General features: G+C 44.9%; 1 protein-coding gene across 1 annotated transcript in view; it reads right to left on the bottom strand.

Annotated features, from left to right (window-relative positions):
- Nucleotides 1–22,198, bottom strand: part of CFTR (CF transmembrane conductance regulator) — a 575,903-nt gene that overhangs the window by 113,399 nt on the left and 440,306 nt on the right. The window lies entirely within an intron of this gene.

Here is a 22,198-nt window from a genome sequence, read left to right on the forward strand (position 1 = left end):
CGGTGTTTAGACGTTTTCGGAAGCCGTATTGAGCTGGGGATAGAATGTTATGATCTTCCAGATATTCTGACAGTTGCTTGTTGACAATTTTTTCCATCAGTTTGGCGATGAGTGGTAAGTTAGCGATAGGTCGGAAGTTAGCTGGGTCTGATGGAGAGGCATTTGGTTTCTTTAGTAATGGTTTCAGGATTGCCAATTTTAACTGGTTAGGAACTAAACCTTGAGAAAGGGATGTGTTGATAATTTCTGAAATTGGTTTTGAGATGGTGTTTGGTATGGCAATGAGGAGATTTGTTGGTAATGGGTCTGATGGGTGGGAGGATGGTTTGAGTTTTTTTAGTGTATTTTCTATCTCCAGTGAAGAGGTGAGCTCGAATGAATCCAGGCTTGTGTTTTGTTGCGGCAAGGCTGTGAGATGGTGTGTTAAGTTGAGGCTGTTGGATGTGATAGATTGGGTAAGGTTGGTGATTTTTGTCTTGAAGTAGTTGGCTAGTTCGTTTGCTTTGTTGAGAGCTTGGTGGTCTGGGATAGTGGGAGGTGATGTTTTGGTTAAAGAGGAGACGTAAGAGAAAAGAGCCTTAGAGTCGAAAATGAAGTTGTGTATTTTTTTTTGCGTAGAATTCTTTCTTTGTTCTAAGGATAGAATTTCTGTAGGTGTTGAGGAGGGATTTGTAGATGGCATGTGTCGAAGTGGTTGGGTTTTTTCTCCAGCTTTGTTCCTTTTTTCTAAGCGATTGTTTAAGGGATTTTAGTTCGGATGTAAACCAAGGTTTTCTATTGTCTAATGTAGGTTGTATTGTTTTGGTTGTAGTTGGGCAGATTTGATCTGCAATTTTATTGTTGATATTGATCCATGAGGTGGTAGCCGTTGTTGCGTCTGTGAGGTCTAGTTGATTTAATGCTTCGGACATCTTTCACTGAGTATGTCTGGAGAGCATGGTTTCCTGAAGTGGATGGTGGATTTGGTAGTGATTTGAGGTGGTGGGTTGTTGATCCTAAGGGTTGTGTGGATGACTCTGTGGTCTGACCATGGAACTGGTGAGCAAGTGGGGTTGGTGTGAATGTTAAAGGGTTCATTAATAAAGATGAGGTCCAAAGTGTGGCCTGCCTTGTGGGTAGGACTGTTGATAATTTGAGTAAAGCCCAAATGGTTGTTGTAGGGGAGGTATGTAGGGGTGTAGGAGCAGATATAATCATAAGTTCCATTTTTGTGGAGTTAAGGGCAAGTTGTAAGGATGTTAAGAGGTTGTTGATTGAAGCGAGAGTGGTATCCCAAATTTCAAGGGCTTTAGGTACTGATTCAGATATCGGAATGAGGATTTGTACATTATTAGCGTACAAAAAGTGTGGAAGCTTAAGGTTGGCGAGGAGATGGCAGAGCGGTAAAAGATAAATGTTAAAAAGAGTAGATGAAAGTGAGGAGCCTTGAGGGACTCCTTGCATCAGAGGGATTTCCTTAGATAGGTGGTTGCCAATTTTGACTTTATAGTTTCGGTTGGACAGGTAGGATTTAAACCAATTATGGGCAGTACCAGTTATTCCGATCTCGTGGAGGCGTTGGAGGAGGATTTGGTGGCTAACGGTATCAAAAGCCGCAGAAATATCCAAGATCACTAGAAGTTGCGGTTGACCTTTATCTAGGCTTTTGATAAAGTAATCAGACAGTGATAGGAGAAGGGTTTCAGTGCTATGTAATTTGCGAAATCCATATTGTGAAGGAGAGAGGATCTGGTGTTCATCTAAATAGTCACTAAGTTGACGGTTAATGGTTTTTTCTAGGATTTTAGCAATAAATGGGAGATTAGAGATTGGGCGGTAATTGGCAAGGTCTAATGGGTCAAGCTTGGGTTTTTTTAGAGTGGGTTTAAGGATAGCATGTTTCAGAGAGTTGGGCACATGTTCAGAATCAATGGATGCATTGATAATATTAGAGATAGGACTTGCTATTAGATCAGGGACCGTGAGGAGGAGTTTTGTGGGGATAGTATCAGAGGGGTGGGAGGAGGGTCTAGCTTTTTTGAGTAGGGATTCAATTTCAGTTGTTGTGGTGTGTCAAACACTGTGAGATTTGGGGTAGAGCTTATTGTGTGACAATGGTCATTGATTTGAGGCGTGTGAGGGCTGCAGGGAAAACGTGTCATAATTTTGTTAATTTTGTCATGAAAGAAAGAGGCCAGTTGTTCGCATTTAATTTTGGCTTCTTCTTCTGGGATAATATTTGGAGTGAGGTTGGTAAGTGAAGTGACATACATGCATGCTTTTCAAAATATGTGTATAAATCTCAGTTCTGCCCACCCAGAACGCTTATTTAGTATGGGGTAGATTTTCAAAGGGATACGCGCGTACCCCCTGAAAACCTACCCCAAACCCCCCTGCGCACGCCGAGCCTATTTTGCATAGGCTCGGCAGCGCGTGCAAGCCCCAGGACGCGCGTAAGTCCCGGGGCTTGCATGGAGGGGCGTGTCAGGGGACGTGTCGGGGCGTGCCGCGAGTGACGTGGTGTTTCAGGGGTGCGTCGCGAGTGACGTGGCATTTTGGGGGCAGTGCCGCGGGCGTGGTTTTGGCCCGGGGGCGTTCCAGGGGCGTGGCCGCGGCCTCTGGATCAGCCCCCAGACCGGAACATGGAGCGCGGCAGCCGGCCCGGCGAACGCAAAGTTACGCCTGCTTCCAACCCCAGATTTTAATGGCTAAGCGCGTATCTATTGAAATCCCGCGTACTCTTGTTCGCGCCTGGTGCGCAAACAAAAGTACGTGTGTGCGCAGATTTATAAAATCTGCCTCTATGTGAGTAAAAGTGAAACTGTGTTCCACACATATTTATGCATGCATTCCCACTGGCACTATTTTCAAGGAGCCACTTATGTGTATAAAACCAGGTTTTATGCATTAAGTACGTTCAAAAACTACCTCCTTCATGTTGTTCTGCATTGTTAACTTGAATGCGGACCAATGTGCCAAAGTGTGTTAAATAGCACAAGCATTAACGAGTATTAGGGTACAACGTGCATTAAACACATATTCACTTTTCTGTTTATTGTTCACATACTTCAGTAAATAGACACCATGATAACATAGTAGATGATGAGAAATAAAGACTAGTTGTCCCACCCAGTCTTCAACCATTCTTGAAGAGTATTCATTTTTTATCTCCCCTCGTGGGAACTGAACTGGCAGCCCTGAGACTCCCAGGCAGATCTTCAACAAGGAATTCAGTCTTATTTTTACCTAGTAAATAACTACATTTCTTTTTGGGAGCTCAAATCATACACAACATGTTTTTGGACTGATTACCAAACACTGCAGCAAATCTGAGTGATAAGTCCCTCATTGGTGAGTTGGAATTCCAATTATCTTCCTAAAACCTCAGGAATGGAAGATGAATTCTGTATTCCTGCTTTGTGGTTTATTCAGCATGGTTTGTTCCTAAACATAAAAAGCTCCGTTTTCAGATACAGGCCAGATAGCAAAGTTAGGACCTGATTTACAAAGCTTCTTTCCCATAAATGCAGAATGGGGAAAAAAGCCTTAATAAATCTGGGCCTTAGCCGGAAAAACTTATCAGGATAACTTTGGAGGTATATTCAATTGTGCAGCCACATTATGGAAAATAGCTGAGTATCTTAAAGTTAGCTGTCTAACTACAGCCGGCTTACTTTAGGACAGCTCTTTGGCCCGACCAGACATAGCCGGCTAAGTCATCTGGCTAACTCTGAATATCGGAGTTAGTCAGTTAAATTAGTTGGCTAACTCAACTCCTCCCAGTTATACCTGCGAAATGCCCCAACTTATCCATATAACATTAGCTGGCTTGAATTTAGCCGGAAGTGTGTCCAAATATTTATTTAGCCAGCTAACATTTGATTAGCCAGCTAAATGCTTTTGAATATGGATCTCAAATAGCCTGAGCCTTCAATATAACTGCTCCTATCACAGGGTGGAGTTATATGACTTAGCTCTGCTTCTTTTAAGTGTGTTTTTTTTAAATTAAAATGTACAACCTTATACTTCATGATGTGCCTCTATGTAGGGAAAGGGAAGTGTGGGCATAAATTAGTTAAACAACTCTAAACATGTGATGAAATAAGCATTTCAGCTGCCAGTATTCAACTTGTGACAAGAAGAATTAGAAAAGACAGCAGAAACCAGAGATGTCAGTTTTCTATGGGTCTGGCAGTACAATCACTTTCTTGTGTATTTAGTATTAGATTTTTTTAATCTGTTTGTGAGGAAGTAAAACTGTGACTATACATTGTGTAAAACCAAAATCTGCACAATAAATAGTCCAAACATTTGCAGTTGGACCAACAAGCAATGTAATTTACACATGAAGCCTTTGCTACCTTGTTCTCATTGGCAAGTAAAAATAATAATTTTACATATGCTAGAAGTGCAATAAGTGAATTATTGTGCAAATATATTCTGTGCCATCCAGAAATCTACTTTGGTCTACAGATTCCATAGTAATACAGCAATGAGCAATCACTACGTTCATTCCTTCTTCTAATTGCATAATATTGAACTTCTGCTTCCAAATAAAGTAAAGTTGTTTACCTGTAGCAGGTGTTCTCTGAAGACATAAGAACATAAGATATGCCATATTGGGTCAGACCAAGGGTCCATCAAGCCCAGTATCCTGTTTCAAACAGTGGCCAATCCAGGCCATAAGAACCTGGCAAGTACCCAAACATTAGATAAATCAAAAGCTTCTATTGTTTATTAATTACCAAGATAGCAGTTTATGGATTTTTCCTCTAGGAACTTATCCAAACCTTTTTTAAACCCAGCTAGACTAACTGCTGTAACCACATCCTCTGGCAATGAATTCCAGAGCTTAACCATGCACTGAGTGAAAAATAACTTTCTTCGATTTGTTTTAAATTAGCTACTTGATAATTCATTGAGTGCTCCCGGTCCTTCTATTATCTGAGAGAGTAAATAACCGATTTACATTAACTTGCTCAAGTTCTTTCATGATTGTGTAGACTTCTATCATATCCCCCCTCAGTCATCTCTTCTCCAAACTGAACAGCCCTAGCTTTTTTAGCCTTTCCTTATAGGGCAGCTATTCCATGCCCCTTATCATTTTGGTTGCCCTTCTCTGCACTTTGTCCAGTGCAGCTATATCCTTTTTGAGATGCGGTGACCAGAATTGTACACAGTATTCAAGGCGTGGTCTCATCATGGAGCGATACAGAGACATTATGACATCCTCCATTTTATTTGCCATTCCCTTCCTAATAATTCCTAACATTTTGTTTGCTTTTTTGATCGCCACAGCACACTGGGCTGACGATTTTGATGTATTATCCACTATAACGCCTAGAATCTCTTTCTTGAGTGGTAACTAACACTGTATAACTACAGCAAGGGTTATTTTTCCCAATATGCATGACTTTGCATTTCTCCACGTTAAATTTCATCTGCCATTTGGAAGCCCAATCTTCCAGTCTCACAAGGTACTCCTGCAATTCATCACAATCCGCTTGAGATTTAACTAATCTGCATAATTTTGTGTCATCCGCAAATCTGATCACCTCACTCATCGTACCCCTTTCCAGATCATTTATAAATATATTAAAAAGTACTGGTCCAAGTACAGATCCTTGAGGCACTCCACTGTTTACCTTTTTCCACTGTGAAAACTGACCATTTAATCCTACTCTCTGTTTCCTGTCTTTTAAACAACTTGCAATCCACAAAAGGACATCACCTCCTATCCCATGACTTTTTAGTTTTCTTAGAAGCCTCTCATGCGGGACTTTGTCAGATGCCTTCTAAAAATCCAAATACATCACATCTATCGGTCCACTTGTGCCCACATGTTTATTCATCCCTTCAAAAAAATGTAGATGTTGTTGTGTCCGTCAGTTCCCGACGCCCTCTCTCCACCCTCCTTACCTCTTTGGTGCCTCCCTCTTCGTCCACGGGAAGATTGGCTGCCGCAGCGTCCTTCTGCCGAGGTCCTCCGGCGTCCCCGGACCGGCTGCATGCTGCAACCCGCCATGTTTCCTGGAGGCCTAGGGGCACACGCGCGGCACGACCCCGACTGAAGTACCGGCGATGGCGCGAACATCGGGGACGTCCCCTGAAGATGACGTCACCCGCGACGGATATATAAGGTCTTAGAATTTGCTAACAGATTGAGTTAGCAAGGGTTACTCTACCTAAGCTACTCTGCCTCCTCAGACTTAACCAGGGGTACCCGCTCCTTGGGGGCCTTGCTCTCTTCTTTGTTTTTCAGGTGACAGTCTGGAACCGGTACTCGCTCCTCAAGGGCCCTCGTTCCCAGACTTACTCGGTACTCTCTTCTGCCTGGAAGTCATCACTGCCAACTACATCAGTGAGTTACCATCGCTCTCTCAGAGCTTTCCCTGGAACCAGGTACTAGCTCCTCTAGGGCCTATACATTCCAACTCCTGGGCTTCTATGAGACATTGTGTGAGTGTTACCATCTGGTTCAGTACATGAACTCTGCATACCCTGCCTCCTCACTATATTTCAGTTTCTCTACAGCTCAGCCTCCAGGGATCGCTGTTCCAGTATCTGAGGGACTACATCCCAGCCAGGCATTCCAGCTCACTACTGCCACCTCAGGTGGTTCAGTATACTGTCTAATAAAAGAACTAGTGTGTGTCTGTCTCCATGCTCTGAGCTTGACCGGTGGTCCCTCTCAGGATCTTCCCCCGGGGGCGTGGTCATCTGCCATCGGTCCAAGGATCCACCCACAACTCTCCTAAATACGAACAGATTGCTAACTCCAAGCAGACTGTTAACTCTGAACTGAACAGATTGCTAACTCCATGGATCCGGCACAACTGAATGCCTTGCAGGCCATACCGGGCCTGGCCCAGCATATTGTGGAGCAGCAAGACACCTTGGAGAAACTTACTGCAGCATTTCATCAGCTACACACACAGAAGGTTCAAGTTACAGCCTCCAACCAAGAAGGTCAGTCAGCGGAGGTAACTTTAAAGACTGCTGTACCACTGGCGGCTCCAATCCGCTTTTCCGGAGAAATCCAGAAGACCCGGGGCTTTTTGAACCAGTGCTGCATGCACTTTGCCTTACAGCCATCTCTGTTTCCTACAGCTCTCTCCAAGACTACCTACATCCTTTCATATCTGGATGGTAGGGCCTTGCCTTGGGCATCTACCTTGTGGGAACACAAGGACTCCATTTTTCAAGACATATTTATTTATTATTTATTTAACATTTTTCTATACCGTCGTTTGGTGGGAACCGTCACAACGGTTTACCTTAAGGCACATAAATAGAGGCTAACGTATCTTAATTTACATAAGTGCCATTTTAGGGTCGGTAACATAGTTTGTAAATGATATTAATTGGTAAGTGTAATGAGTCATTTCCAGTTTACATTTTAACAGTTTAGGTTACTAGATTACCTTTATCATTGCACTTTCATCCTTTTGCTTAGCATTAAAAGAATGAAACTTATTCTGATTAAAATTACACACATTGATTTTGGTTATGTGTTTGTTGTTCAATTGTTTGGACTTATTTAAATCCATTTTCGATGACCCTGCTCAAATGTCTATAGCCGGTTCTGCTTTAGTGTATTTGAAGCAAGGCAACAGATCATTGGCTGAATTTGCCATAGAGTTCAAAACTCTTGCGGCAGAACTCCGCTGGGACCCCAGATGTCTCAAGACTCTCTTTGAAACAGCAAGGGAGGCTGTCTAACAAAGCCATGGAGGCGATAATACAGAATTAAAAGCCAAATGTCCGATCTGGTTTCTTTATTGGACAAAGACTTGTTTAAAAAATTTTGTGTCTCTGTCCAATAAAGAAACCAGATCGGACATTTGGCTTCTAATTCTGTATTGTCGCCTTCAAGACTCTCTTTTGCAGAGGCCTGGATAACCATTTGAAGGACGAGCTGGCCGCTCGCCAGACACCTGACTCGCTGGATGAATTAATAGCCTTGGCTACTCGGATTGATCACCGGCTCCGGGACAAGGTGAAGGAACTCCGGCCTAGGGTGTTACACGGGTTGAAACAGGCCAGTGCTGTTTCTACACCTCGGATGGTTCCAGTAGTCCCTGCTGCTGATACAGATGAACCTATGCAAATTGGTCATGGACACTTGACTTCCAAGGAGAGAAGATTTCAGAAGAAGTGTGGCCTTTGCATGTACTGTGGTCAGCCCAGCCATGTTGTCTTTACATGCTCCACTCGTCCGAAAGCACGGACGGGTCAAAGTCCTACAGGAGGACTATTCTTAGGCCTTACTCAACAATTTGTAAATATTTGATACAGTTATCCAGTTACTGTCCGCTATATCTTCCTCTTCCCAGTTACGGCATCCCTGTTCATTGTAACTTATGCCTTCTCTATACCATGTTAATAGTTAGTTAGGTTTTGACCCTTGTTATTTGTAAACCGACATGATATGATATCTATCATGAATGCCGGTATAAAAAAGCACTAAATAAATAAATACTGCGCCCTCTCTTACGCTCTCTCTCCCAGTCCCCTTGACCTACGGACCAGTCACGGTTCAGACTCCTGCCCTAGTGGACTCGGGGGCAGGAGGCGACTTCATTCTCAGAAGTCTAGTGGAATATTTGAGGATCCCCCTCATCAAGTTGAAAAACCCACTACGATTATCCTCCATTCATGGCGAGCCCTTACTGGGAGATGTGTCTTGCCAAACCGAATCAGTTACTCTCCGTACCGGAGCTCTTCATACGGAATTACTCTCCTTCTTCGTACTGGAAAAGGCTGTGCACCCTATCATCCTGGGGTTACCCTGGTTGCAAGCACACCAACCCCAATTTGACTGGGCATCTCTGGATCTCTCCCACTGGGGCCCAGAATGTCATGGGAAATGCCTTAAGGAGATATCGCCTATTATTGGCATGCCTGCGACTCCAGCAGTACCGAGACTGCCGCTACAGTATACCCCCTTCGGGGATATCTTCTCCAAAGAAGTAGTTGATATTCTTCCTCCACAGGAGCCCTATGACTATGCCATATGACAGAAGTCTAAAACGGAGTCTCCGAAAGGACAGGTGAACTCTCTCTCAGTATTTGAGAATAAAGCAACATTGGAAGACATTGAAGGAAATCTCCAGAAGGACTTTATCCGACCATCTGAGTCGTCAGCTGGTGCGGACACTTGCTTTGAGGGAAAGGAAGACAATACACTAACCAGTGAATGTTATTCAATATCTCAAGACGAAGATAATACACTAACCAAGGAATGTTCTTCAATATCTCCAGACGAAGACAATACACTAACCAGTGAAGGTTCTTCAGTATCTCCAGACGAAGATGATACTACTCCTAGTGAACTATCCTCTATATCTCAAGACTCATTTATCATCAATACAGAAGACAAATTAGAACTCAAAATCACAGAGATTCTGGATGTTCGTAAAAGAGGCAAGACTTTTGAATAACTTCTAAAGTGGGAAGGTTTTGGCCCCGAAGTGATCTCTTGGGAGCCTTAGATCAATATCCTGGACAAAGAGATGCTTCGTCAGTTCCACCTCGCGCATCCTTCAAAACCTAAGCCTGGTAACCAAAGAAGAAATCACCCTTTGAAGGGGGGTATTGTTGTGTCTGTCGGTTCACGACACCCTCTCTCCACCCTCCTTTCCTCTTTGGCACCTCCCTCTTCGTCTGCGGGAAGATTGGCTGCCGCGACATCCTTCTGCCGAGGTCCTCCGTTGTCCCCGGACCGGCTAGACACTGCAACCCGCCATGTTTCCTGGAGGCCTAGGGGCGTGCGCGGCGCAGCCCCGACTGAAGTATCGGCGATGGCGCGAACCTCGAGGACGTCCCCCGAAGATGACGTCACCCGCGACGGATATATACGGTCTTAGAATTTGCTAACAGATTGAGTTAGCAAGGGTTACTCTACCTAAGCTACTCTGCCTCCTCGGACTTACTAGGGGTACCCGCTCCTCGGGGGCCTCGCTCTCTTCTTTTTCAGGTGACACTCTAGAACCGGTACTCGCTCCTCAAGGGCCCTGTTCCCAGGCTTACTCGGTACTCTCTTCTGCCTGGAAGTCATCACTGCCAACTACATCAGTGAGTTACCATCGCTCTCTCAGAGCTTTCCCTGGAACCAGGTACTCGCTCCTCGAGGGCCTATACATTCCAACTCCTGGGCTTCTATGAGACATTGTGTGAGTGTTACCATCTGGTTCAGTACATGAACTCTGCATACCCTGCCTCCTCACTATATTTCAGTTTCTCTACAGCTCAGCCTCCAGGGATCGCTGTTCCAGTATCTGAGGGACTACAGCCCAGCCGGGCATTCCAGCTCACTACTGCCACCTCAGGTGGTTCAGTATACTGTCTAATAAAAGAACCAGTGTGTGTCTGTCTCCATACTCTGAGCCTGACCGGTGGTCCCTCTCGGGATCTTCCCCCGGGGGCGTGGTCATCTGCCACCGGTCAAAGGATCCACCCACAACTCTCCTAAATACGAACAGATTGCTAACTCCAAGCAGACTGTTAACTCTGAACTGAATAGATGTGTGAGGCAAGACTTCCCTTGGATAAATCCATCTTGGCTGTGTCCCATCAAACCATGTCTATCTAAATGTTTTGTGATTGTATTCTTTATAACAGTTTCCATGATTTTTCCTGGCACTGAAGTCAGGCTCACCGGTCTACAGTTTCCCGGATCACCCCTGGATCCCTTTTTAAATACAGGGGTTACATTGGCCATCTTCCTATCTTCAGGTATATCAGATGATTTTAATGATAGGTCACAAATTAATAGAAATAGGTCTGAGATTTCATTTTTTAGTTCTTTCAGAACCCTGGGGTGTATACCATCCAGTCCAGGTGATTTACTATTCTTCAGTTTGTCAATCAAGACAGCAGTTTACCAGTCACACAAGTCAGTCACCTAATTCCAGAGCTTTCTGGAAAGGCCCAAAGGCCTTTAGCATGCATAAGCAGGAGTTCCCATGCTGCTGCAGCCCAGTAGCTCGGTTCTGATAATATAGCTTTAGTTGGGGGATGAAGTACTCCAAGGGGAGGTAGGAGGATTTGCATAACTGGTGAACTGCTGTCTTCAGAGAACATCTGTTACAAGTAAGCAACTTTGCTTTCTCTGAAAGCAAGCAGTTCACCTTAATCATATAAAAGGATTCTTTCGCTTCAGGAAGTCATGATTTTATTTTTTATTATAGTTTATTGTTTTAGGAAAGATCCAAACTAGAGATCTCAGAATGAGTTAAATTCTAAGCTTCTTGCTTTCTTGAGGTTTACATACAGGCAGATTCGGTACGCTGTGCTTAGCCGAGCGCACCCTACAACACCCATTTGGCCGTGCGTTTTCGACGCACATCTATTACCCCTTATACTGTAAGGGGTAATAGCGCCTTGAAAACGCACACCCTCCAACTTAATATCATAGCGATATTAATTCGGAGGCCCCCAAAAAAAAAAAAAAAAATCAACTGCCCGCCAGTCGGCAGGTTCGAAAACGGATGCTCAATTTTGCTGGCGTCCATTTTCCAAACCCGTGGCTGTCAGCGGGTTCGAAAATCGACGCCAGTAAAATTAAGCACCGGTTGTCGGACCTGCTGACAGCCGCCGCTTCCGCTAATGAGGCGCTAGGGATGCGCTAGTGTCCCTAGCGCCTCCTTATTAACATGGGCCCTAATTTAAATACAGAATCGCGTACACAGGAGATGTGCCTGGGCGCGCGTCGGGAAAGCAGGCGCTCAACACGAAGCACCGGCTCTCCTGCAGGTTTTTGTGATTCGGCCTGATAATGATTTGGCTAAAAATTATATCCACTAGGCCAGCGATTCTCAATCGGTGTGTCGCCAAGCACTGGCAGGTGTGTCATGGCTCCCAGTGTCCCACTGCCCGGTTGTGCTTCCCTTCTCCCCAGGGGTGGATTGGCCTATTGTGGGATCGGTCATCCCCTGGTGGGCTGATGAAGTTGGTTGTGGAGGGACGCTGAGTACCGTCACTGGAGGCCAGGCCAGCAGCAGCTGAAGAGCGGAGTGAAGCTGCGTGCCGCTGCCGGAGGTCAGACTGGCAGCAGCTGAAGAGCGGAGGCCAGGCTTATTGGGCCAAACAATGAGAAGAGACTCCACATGAGAGAGGAAACTTGCTTGTGTGTGTATGTGAATGGAAGCTTGTGTGTATGTGTGTGAGTGGCAGCTTGTGTGTGTGTGAGTGGCAACTTGTTTGTTTGTGTGTGTGAGTGGAAGCTTGTGTGTGTGTGAGTGGCATCTTTGTGTGTATGTATTTATGTGACTGGCAGCTTTGTGTGTGTGTAGCAGAATGGGTGCCCAGATACATGAGGGGCAGCTTTGTTTGTGTGTGGTAGAATGGGTGCCTGGTGTGTGAGTGGCAGCTTTGTGTGTGTGTGTGTGGGAGAATGGATGCTTGGGTGCGTGAGTGGTGGCTTTGTGTGCATGTGGTAGAATGGGTGCCTGAGTGAGAGCTTGTGTGTGTGGTAGAATGGGTGCTTGGGTATGTGATTGAGAGCTTGTATGTAAGTGAGAGAGCATGTGTGTGATTGAGAGAGAGACTGGTTGGAGATGATATGTTTCTGTGAAACAGAGACAGGCTGTTCAGGGAGGTGATGTGAGAGAGAGAGAGAGACACTGGTCAGGAAGGTGACTAATGTATGTGACAGACAGAGTCTGATCAAGGAGGTGACTGGTGTGTGTGTGTGAAAGACAGACTGGTCAGGGAGGTGACTGGTATCTGTGTGTGAGAGACAGATTGGTCAAGGAGGTGACTGTCATGTGTGTGAGGAAGAGAGACTGGTTTGGGAGGTTATTGGTGTGCATGAGACAGAGATTATGTGTAAGTGTCTGGTTGTTGGTCCTAAGTAAGAGGACCGTAAGGACAGAGCTTCTGCAGCCACTGCTGCTTCTGGTGTATGCTTTTGGCCTGCAAGGGAAAGGAGTATGAGAGTTGCTGGAGAGGGTAAGTAAAGATGGCTTTTTTATTTTATTTTTTTTTTAATTTTGAATTTTCTCATTACATTTCAAGCAACAAACTTGATTTTCAAGCAGAGATACATATAAAGAAAAACAGGAAAAAAATATAAACAAATACAGAGGAAATTATAATATTAATCAAAGTATTCTGCATATAGAGTCCTCTTCCAGATAGGGATCCAAGCACTACCTCAGGTATAATTAACTAACTTCTTGGAGGAGAAGTCCATTACTTGCTATTAATTAAGTTGACTTAGAAAATAGCCACTGCTATTACTAGCAACGGTAACATGGAATAGACTTAGCTTTTGGGTACTTGCCAGGTTCTTATGGCCTGGATTGGCCACTGTTGGAACAGGATGCTGGGCTTGATGGACCCTTGGTCTGACCCAGTATGGCATGTTCTTATGTTCTTAAGGAAATAGGGATCTGATAACAGGAAGCTGTATTTATGATAGAGTAAAGCTACAGCCTAACATACACTCATTCAGTAGCCAAAGGAGAAGAACTAGTAAGAAGACATTTTCTCTTTCAAAAAATCAGAAAGCTGTTGAGGAGAAAATAACATATATGCATTACCCTGATACTTAATTACACATTTACATGGGAATTTTAATAGGAAAAAGGCTCCCAGTTGTAAAACCTGAGGCCTCAATTGAAGAAATAATTTTCTCCTCAATTGGGTAGACCTAGCAAAGTCCAGATATGCACTAACTTTTAAACCCAGAAATAACTGAGCGATAGTGAAAAACCATCCATAATATCTAGTCCTTATCCGATTCAAGCAGGAAGGACACAATCAACATTGAAGGAATAAAGTAAAGATGGCTTTTTAAGTTTATTTTTCTTGATTGACTGCCATTTTAATTATTGGGTATTATGTAATGTCTGCTCTTTTGAAACATTTTATTGATATTTGGATAATTTTTAATTTTTTTATGAGTTTTTAATTGTTGGATATTCTGTTCATCAGCTGTTTTGTAACTTTTATTAATATAGCTTTACAATTATTTCTGTGTGGGGATCTTAGCAGCTTGGCTTATTCTGTTTTCCTAATTGGAGGTGTATTGGTGTTTAGAGCCTGGTTTAATATTTGTAGTATTTCCATTTCATAAGTTGGGTGGTTAGTGTTTGAATGTGTTCTATTATTCAGGTGTAACTTTGTGCAGATTAGTTTGTGTGCATTATTGCAGATCCTGGGATTATGTTAGGTGCTATATTTCTCTTTCCATTTCTCCAGATTTGCACTGCATGCAGAGTGCTTTTTTGGTTTTCCATTCCAGTTTATCTCCATATTTATAATTTGTGATTTTTCTGTACTTGGTGAAGTTCAGTTGTGTGTGTGTGACTGAGATGAGGTATTTTACTAGCATGTAGGCATTTGTATCAATCTTATTTATTGTGTTTTCTCAATAGGACATGAATTAGTGGTAAATTACTGTCTTTTCATAAGGAGGGCTATTGTGCCTAGTAGTATAGGGAATTTATTTTGCTTTTACTAAGACGTCATCAGAACTAGAATATTTTTTTTGTATGGTGAGTTGTATGGGTAATGCCCTAGTTCTGCTCTGCACCCACTGTTGGGGGTTGAGGGGGTTCCTGAGAATGCAAAGTGTATGTTTACATTTAGCTCCGTGACTGTCACATGTTCAGTGTTTCACGCATGTGAGAACCATCTATCATGTGTGTCCTGGCCAAAAAATGTTTGAGAACCACTGCACTAGGCTATTGAAAGCTGGAATATTGATACCTCAAAGGCTGTGGATACCATAGCTTCACTGAAGCAAAGATATTGTACTCTCAATAGATCGTACCATGGCATACTGACTTGTATGATTTTAAAAGAGGGGTGGAGACTTGAAAAGGTATTGTGTGAATCTACTGAAGATCTAACTGCTTAAAATCACACCTTAAAAAGTATAATCTGGCACTGAGGGAAAGAAGAAAAACTATCTTACTGCTAATATCTCCCAGTCTCATAATAAACCTAAAAAACTGTTTAAAATTGCTAATAGCTGTAAGAAATATCAGAACACTCTTTGCAGGACTGCTGGAGACACTCTCCCTTCCCCCTCCACCCACCTCAGTAAAAATCCCTGCCCAGTTCATTAATTCTAAGATTATGAATATACATTGTGTATACTGGCTCAGAATGTGATTGTTAAACAAAAACATGAACGATGATTTTGTAAATCATTGTGATCTTATTCTGGAATGACGGTATATAAAATGCCTAAATAAACAAAATAAATACAAATTGTAGATTTAATGAGATGTCACATTCGCCACACTTACTGAATTTATATCTATTCCCTATCCTGACTTTGTTTCTTTCAACTTCATAGCTAGTAAAAATGTTGAATCCTTTGTCAAGATAACAAGTCCTACAAAGTATACTCTGGAACCTTGTCCCAGTAGTTTAATTGAATATTGCATTACTCACTATCTTGGTAGTGCCTATAAAACATATTGTAATCTGTCATTTCCTAGCGTGTAGCCAGATGGACTCAGGACCAGAGGGTTATGTGCTCTTCTGCTAGTAGATGGGAGATGGAGTCAGATATCAAAGCTGACGTCACTCTAGATATGCTCCTGCAGTAACCTCAGCTCTTCAGTATCTCTCCATCTCCTAGCAGATGCGGACACTATCCCACATACTAGAATAGTGTTAAGAATTACAGCAAAGAAGAAAAAGAAACAAATTTTACCTTAAAGAAGATCGAGCCCCGCTCTCCTGCGGTGAAACCTAAGAGTCCCTCCCCCAGTTGAGAATTCCTGAGGTGATTCCGATATCCCTCAGAGGTGTGCCTTGGCCCGGTAACCGGTTCCCGGCGTGGACTTAGCCCCCAGAGTGGCTTAAAGGCAGTGGGTGCACATCCGAGCGTGCCGGTGAAGGCAGGGCCATCTCCCCCCCGCAGTTGGAGACTGTCCCGGCACACGATCGGTAAGCGCCGAGACCAGGTAAGCAGAAAACCTTAATTTCAGGTCTCTGGTCTCCAAGGCTCGGATTGCCGAACCGATTCTGTTTTTCTTCCAGCGAGGTAAAAAGGGAGCACCGATCGGGTTGAGCAGCCCTGCTTGGGCTAGGCCCCGGTCTGGTGCAGGGGTCCATGTGGAGAACCTCGGGGGTGCCTTCTTACGCATGGGGGCCTCGGCGCCATCTTCCCTTCTCGACCAGCGGTACGCACGGGACAGACTGGCCAGCTGATGCGCCTAACTTGTGCATGTCCAATACAGATGTGCGCACAGCTGCGAACACAGCCGCGCGCATAACCGTGCACACGCATTGAAGCACATTATCTGTGCGCATAGACATAGAGACTATGGCACCAGCATCCAAGAAGGCCAGAAGGCACTCTCTTTGCACAGCCTGCCACATAAGAGCCGCGCAGCCTGAACTGGAGTCCTGCCTGTGTCAGCACTGCAAAGAAGCCCAGGGGGAATCAAAGCATGGTCCCTCACTGTCTGGGGATGGGTCCAGAACTGCTACAGATGATAGCTCCCTGGACCTATGCATCTCTGAGTTGGCTTCTCCACAAGAGGGCACCTCAGGGGCCCCTACTCCAACTCCCCCTGGGATTAACATGGACCCAGGAACCTTCTCCTGGTTAGAATTTTTCCAAGGGCTGCAAGCCTTCATTCAGGCGCAATCAGCCCTGGCTGCGCCCCAGGCTCAACCCCTGCCAGAAGCACAAGATCCTCCCGGCCCTGCTTGGATGCCTCAAGACATGCCTCGCCTAACCAAGAATTTTCCTGACAGGAACCTAGACACCTCAGATGATGATGATGGCGGCTCCCTGGAAGAAGGAGAAATCCCTCCAGGCCTGGAACCATACTTCGCTTCTTCCACAAGGATGAATTACCAGCCCTTGTTTCCCAGACTCTGAAGATTCTGGGTATTCCAGGCACAGACCCCTATGGCGGAACCAAAGAAGAACCCCATCCTGGTGTCCATTTGTAAAGCCTCATGCTACTTCCCAATGATGGAAGCCATCTAGGAACTGATTGACCTGGAGTGGGATGCCCCAGAGGCCAGCTTCAAAGGGGGTCAGGCCTTGGAAACCCTATACCCTCTGGAACCAGCAACCAAGGAATGCCTGCATTTCCCAAAAATGGACACCATGGTCTGTGCCGTCTCAAAAGTGAACAACCATTCCCGTTGAGGGAGGGGCTGCATTGAAGGATACCCAGGATAGACGATTGGAATCCATTATTAAGCAGGCCTTCGACGCAACAGCAATGACACTGCAGATTGCTTCCTGCTGCACACTGGTGGCACGTTCCTGCTTGCTCCTCTCGAGAAAGGCAAATAACTCCGGAATGTATACCGGTGAGATGATGGAACCTGTAGCAGCCTTCCTGACGGACGCAAGCTCACATCTGGTGCGTACCTCAGCCAGAGGAATAGCCTCGGTAGTGGCAACCAGAAGACAACTATGGCTGCAGAATTGGTCTGCTTACACATCTTCTAAAGCGAATCTCACAAGAATTCCCTTTAAAGGATCTCTCTTGTTCGGAAGCGAATTGGAGAAGTTAGCCAGCAAATGGGCCGAATCCCCAGTGCCTCGTTACCGGAAGACAGGAGTAAAAGATCTCAGCGTCCCTCCACCAGAAGAACCAAGGGAAGAGGCTCGCAATGCTTTAGATCCTACAGGAACTTGTAGTTCCAGGCACCTCGTCCCTCTGGAAGGTCCCAGTCCTTTTGGAACTGACAGACCAAGAGAGGAACAGGCCCGGGGGCAGGCTCCAGCCGTGCTCCCCAATGAGAATGGGCCGACCCATCCACAGGAATAGGAGATAGGGAGTCGACTTGCCCTCTTCTACCAAAGATGGGTCGAGATCACGCCTGACAAATGGGTACTAAACATCAGTCAAGAAGGTTACTCTCTGGAGTTCCGCAGCATCCCTCAGGACAAATTTATGATGTCACCCTGCTACTCCCATACCAAGAGACTGGCAGTGGAAACCAGTCTGACAAGACAACTCAGTCTGAAGGCAAAAACTCCGGTTCCTACGCCCCAACAAAATACATGGCGCTATTCCATCTATTTTATCGTTCCCAAGAAGGAAGGATCAACTGTCATCTGCGGATACTACACTTCCGCATGGAGACTCTTTGTTCAGTAATAATGGCAGTACAACCAGGAGTTTCTAACTTTCCTGGACCTCTCCGAAGCCTAGCTTCACATTCCAGTCCATAAAGATCACCAGCGTTTTCTACACTTTGCAATACTGGGTCACCATTACCAGTTCCGAGTGTTACCTTTCGGCCTAGCAACTGCCCCAGAACATTCTCCAAAATTATGGTGGTCGTGGCAGCAACACTGAGGAAGAAAGGGATCTTGGTACACACTTATCTGGACGACTGGCTGATCAGGGCAAAGTCTTCGGAAGAGAGCCGGCAGGTGACCAGCAGAGTCAAGAACCTACTGCAGAAACTCGGTTGGGTCGTGAACATGGGCAAGAGCAGACTGCAGCCCTCTCAATCTCTAGAGTACCTGGGGGCCAATATAGACACCAAACAGAACAAAGTCTTCCTCCCTTCCCTGAGGAGAAGGAAACTGATGGAACAATTACGACAATTGATGACCAATGCACGCCCCAAGGTATAGGACTATCTTCAAGTCCTTGGCCTCATGGCATCAACCCTGGAGGTTGTCCAGTGGGCAAGGGCCCACATGTGACCGCTCCAGCGCTTCTTACTGTCACGATGGAACCCATTGTCCCAGGACTACTCATTTCGCCTCCAACTACCAAGAGAGGTACGTTCTCAGCTTCAGTGGTGGCTACAGGAAGACCAACTAAGCAGAGGAGTAAGCCTAACCCCATCGAACTGGATCTTGCTCACTAAGGATGTGAGCCTGCGAAGGTGGGGAGCCCACTGTCAGGAACTGATGGCCCAGGGACAATGGAACAAGGAAGAGGCGGAATGGAACATAAACCACCTGGAAGCTCGAGCAGTCAGACTAGCATGCCTGCGATTCAGCCACAGACTCCGAGGCAAAGCGAATCAAGTAATGACGGACAACGCTACAATGGTTGCTTACATCAACCGTCAGCGAGGAACCATGAGCCAGCAGGTGTCTCTGGAGATAGACTCTCTCATGGCATGAGCGGAGATAAACCTACAAGGGATCTCAGCCTCCCACATCGCAGGAAAAGACAACGTCTCAGCAGGCTTCCTCAGCAGAGACAGCCTGGACCCATGGAATGGATGCTGTCGACCACAGCCCTCCAACTGATAGTATATTGCTGGGGCCTCCCAGCCATGGATCTACTGGCAACCTATCTCAGTGCCCAAGTCCCCAGGTTCTTCAGCTGCAGACGAGAGCCACACTCCCAAGGGATTGACGCTCTCGTCCGGACTTGGCCAGAGGAAGATTTACTGTATGCATTCCCCCCATAGCCACTATTGGACAAGGTCATCTGCAAGATAGAACATCACAGGGGACTAGTTCTATTAGTGGCCCCAGATTGGCCAAGACGCCCATGGAACGCAGACATGCAAAGACTCTTTGCGGGGAGCCCTCTGTGCCTACCTCCACACAGGGACCTTCTCCGGCAGGTTCCAATTCTTCACGAAGATCCATCTCGATTCTCTCTTATGGTCTGGCCCTTGAGAGGACTCGCCTGAAGAAGCGTGGTTACTCGAAGGCCGCAATTGACACCCTGCTCCACGTTCGCAAGTTTTCAACATCTCTGTCATACATACGGATCTGGAGAGTATTCGAAGACTGGTGTGAGGACCGCAGTATACTCCCGCGGACAACCAAGATCCCCATGATTCTGGTGTTCCTACAGGATGGTATGAAGAAGGGGTTGTCACTCAACTCCCTCAAGGTCCAAGCAGCCGTACTCTCCTGCTTCAAAGCCGAAGTGGATGGTATCCGGCTATCAGCTCATCCAGATTTGATCCACTTCCTAAAAGGGGTTAAACAACTCCGGCCACCCCTAAAGTGGCTGGTGCCCCTATGGAATCTCAATTTGGTATTAGACTTCCTAGCAGGGGCTTCCTTCAGACCAACATGCGGTCTGTCACTACGCCTTTTTTTTTTTTTAATTTGTAATTTTTATTAATTTTTCAATGCATAATTACAATATTTGCTTCCAACACCATTTCGTTTACAGAAATTGTTAACATGAAATTTCTGAGCAAATTTTAAACAAATATACTTAGATTAAATAAGCAATGGAAGAAAATAGGAGCTTCTAAAAAGCGGTACAATCAAACATCACTACACCTTTTAACATTGAAGATGGTATTCCTGGAACGATACAGCTTCGCACCTTCCCCTCCTTCCTACCAATGATGAACATAAGGCTCGGAAGCCTCACGCCTTCTTTGCCATCTAAATGTCAGCAGACTCCTGGTGCGATACCTGGAATGATCGGAACCGGTGCGCAAAACAGATCGCTTGTTCGTTCTTCACAGCGGGAAGAAACAAGGAGAAGCGGCCTCACGGGCAACCATAGCCCGCTGGATCAAAGAAGTAATCAAAGCAGACTACATAGAGGCAGGAAAGCCCTTACCACTACAGGTTAAGGCAGTTTCTTGGGCAGAAACTAAGCTGCTGTCACCCACCGAGATCTGTCGGGCGGCAACGTGGTCCTCCGTACACACCTTCTCCAGGTTCTACTGCCTGGATGTTCAGGCCCGAAAGACACAGCCTTTGCAAGGGCAATACTAAGGGGGCCTGTCCGGGAGTAGCTTTTGTACATCCCACTGGTCCTGAGTCCTTATGGCTACACGCTAGGAAATGGAGAAATTACTTATCTGATAATTTTGTTTTCCTTAGTGTAGACAGATGGACTCAGCATCCTGCCCAAGGTTGCCCCAGAGAAGGAGGACCTCGGAAAGCTAATCTCGAGACTAAGCAAATGCGGGTAAGCTGTTGCATACCCCTAATTCAAGACACCCACAGTTTGTCCGGTGTCGGCATTAATTGGCTGAGTGCACTGGCAGTCTCCAGTTTTGAAATCAGTTGAACCAGTTCAATCAAGTTTAATCAAGTTATTTAAGCAAGAAATATCCACAATGGCTTTTTGACGAGAATACTGAAGAGCTGAGGTTACTACAGGGGTATATCTAGAGTGGCGTCAGCTTTGAAATCTGACTCCGTCTCCCATCTGCTAGCAGAAGAGCACATAACCCACTGGTCCTGAGTCCATCTGTCTACACTAAGGAAAACAAAATGATCAGGTAAGTAATTTCTCCATTCCAGACTGGTATTTTGCCTAATTCGCTAAGGGAAGTCATTGTTTGCCCCAGATTAAGTAATTTTCACATCTCTTTGAAAGAAAAACTATTGTCCTATTCCAAATTTACCATAATTGGGGAAAGTTATCAAAAGGGCTGTTGTGACCCAGCTCTTTGCTATTTTAGATGAATAGGATTTTGACAGCCACCAATCAGGTTTCCAGCTGGTTTTAACATGGAGACCTTTGCAGATCACTGGATTGGAGTTATGACTGCATAATTGTGTTTCTTGATCTTACAGAGACTTTTGACACTGTGGACCACAGCACTTTACTATCTCAGCTCCGGGTCCTCAATGTTGAAGGCACAATGTGGTTTAATTTTTTTCTTCATGACAGATCACACAAGGTATTAGTGAGATCTACCTTATCTGATCCCTGAGAGCTTAAATTCAGTGTCCCTCAAAGTTCTGTTCTTCTGCCTCTTCTTTTTATTTATTTATTTTTTCATTTTATTTTTAGTGAATTTTAGCATAATTAAAAAGCATATTATCTTAGCAGAGAAACAACAGAAAATAAAACTATTAGAACAATATTTAAAGAAAACCAAATGTTGGTTTTCTTTAGACCACAAATCCTTAGAATGGGGGAAGAAACAAGGAGAAGCGGCCCACAAATCCTTAGAATGGGGACAGATCCATAAGAGGAGCACATACAGGAAACAATAAGAGGAGTAGCCTTAACATGCATATACTACCCTATAAATTCTTAAGTTATAGGACTCTCATTAAGGGCAGAGGATGGAAGCAACCTTTTACAAGATTCAAGAAATGTTTTGATTTGTTCAGGAAGAAAAAATATATAGCAATCATTATTATATTTTACTATACATTTACGTGGATACCTTAATTGAAAGGTTCCTCCAAGAGACTGTGTCTCCTGACATAAAGTAAGGAAATTTTTCTCCTCTCTTGTGTGGCTTTAGAGCCAGGTCGGGAAAAATTTGAACAAACTGACCCATGAAGTTTACCCCCATATACTGGAAATAAATAGGC

Source organism: Rhinatrema bivittatum, chromosome 9 (genome assembly GCF_901001135.1).
Source record: "Rhinatrema bivittatum chromosome 9, aRhiBiv1.1, whole genome shotgun sequence".
Lineage (NCBI taxonomy): Eukaryota > Metazoa > Chordata > Amphibia > Gymnophiona > Rhinatrematidae > Rhinatrema > Rhinatrema bivittatum.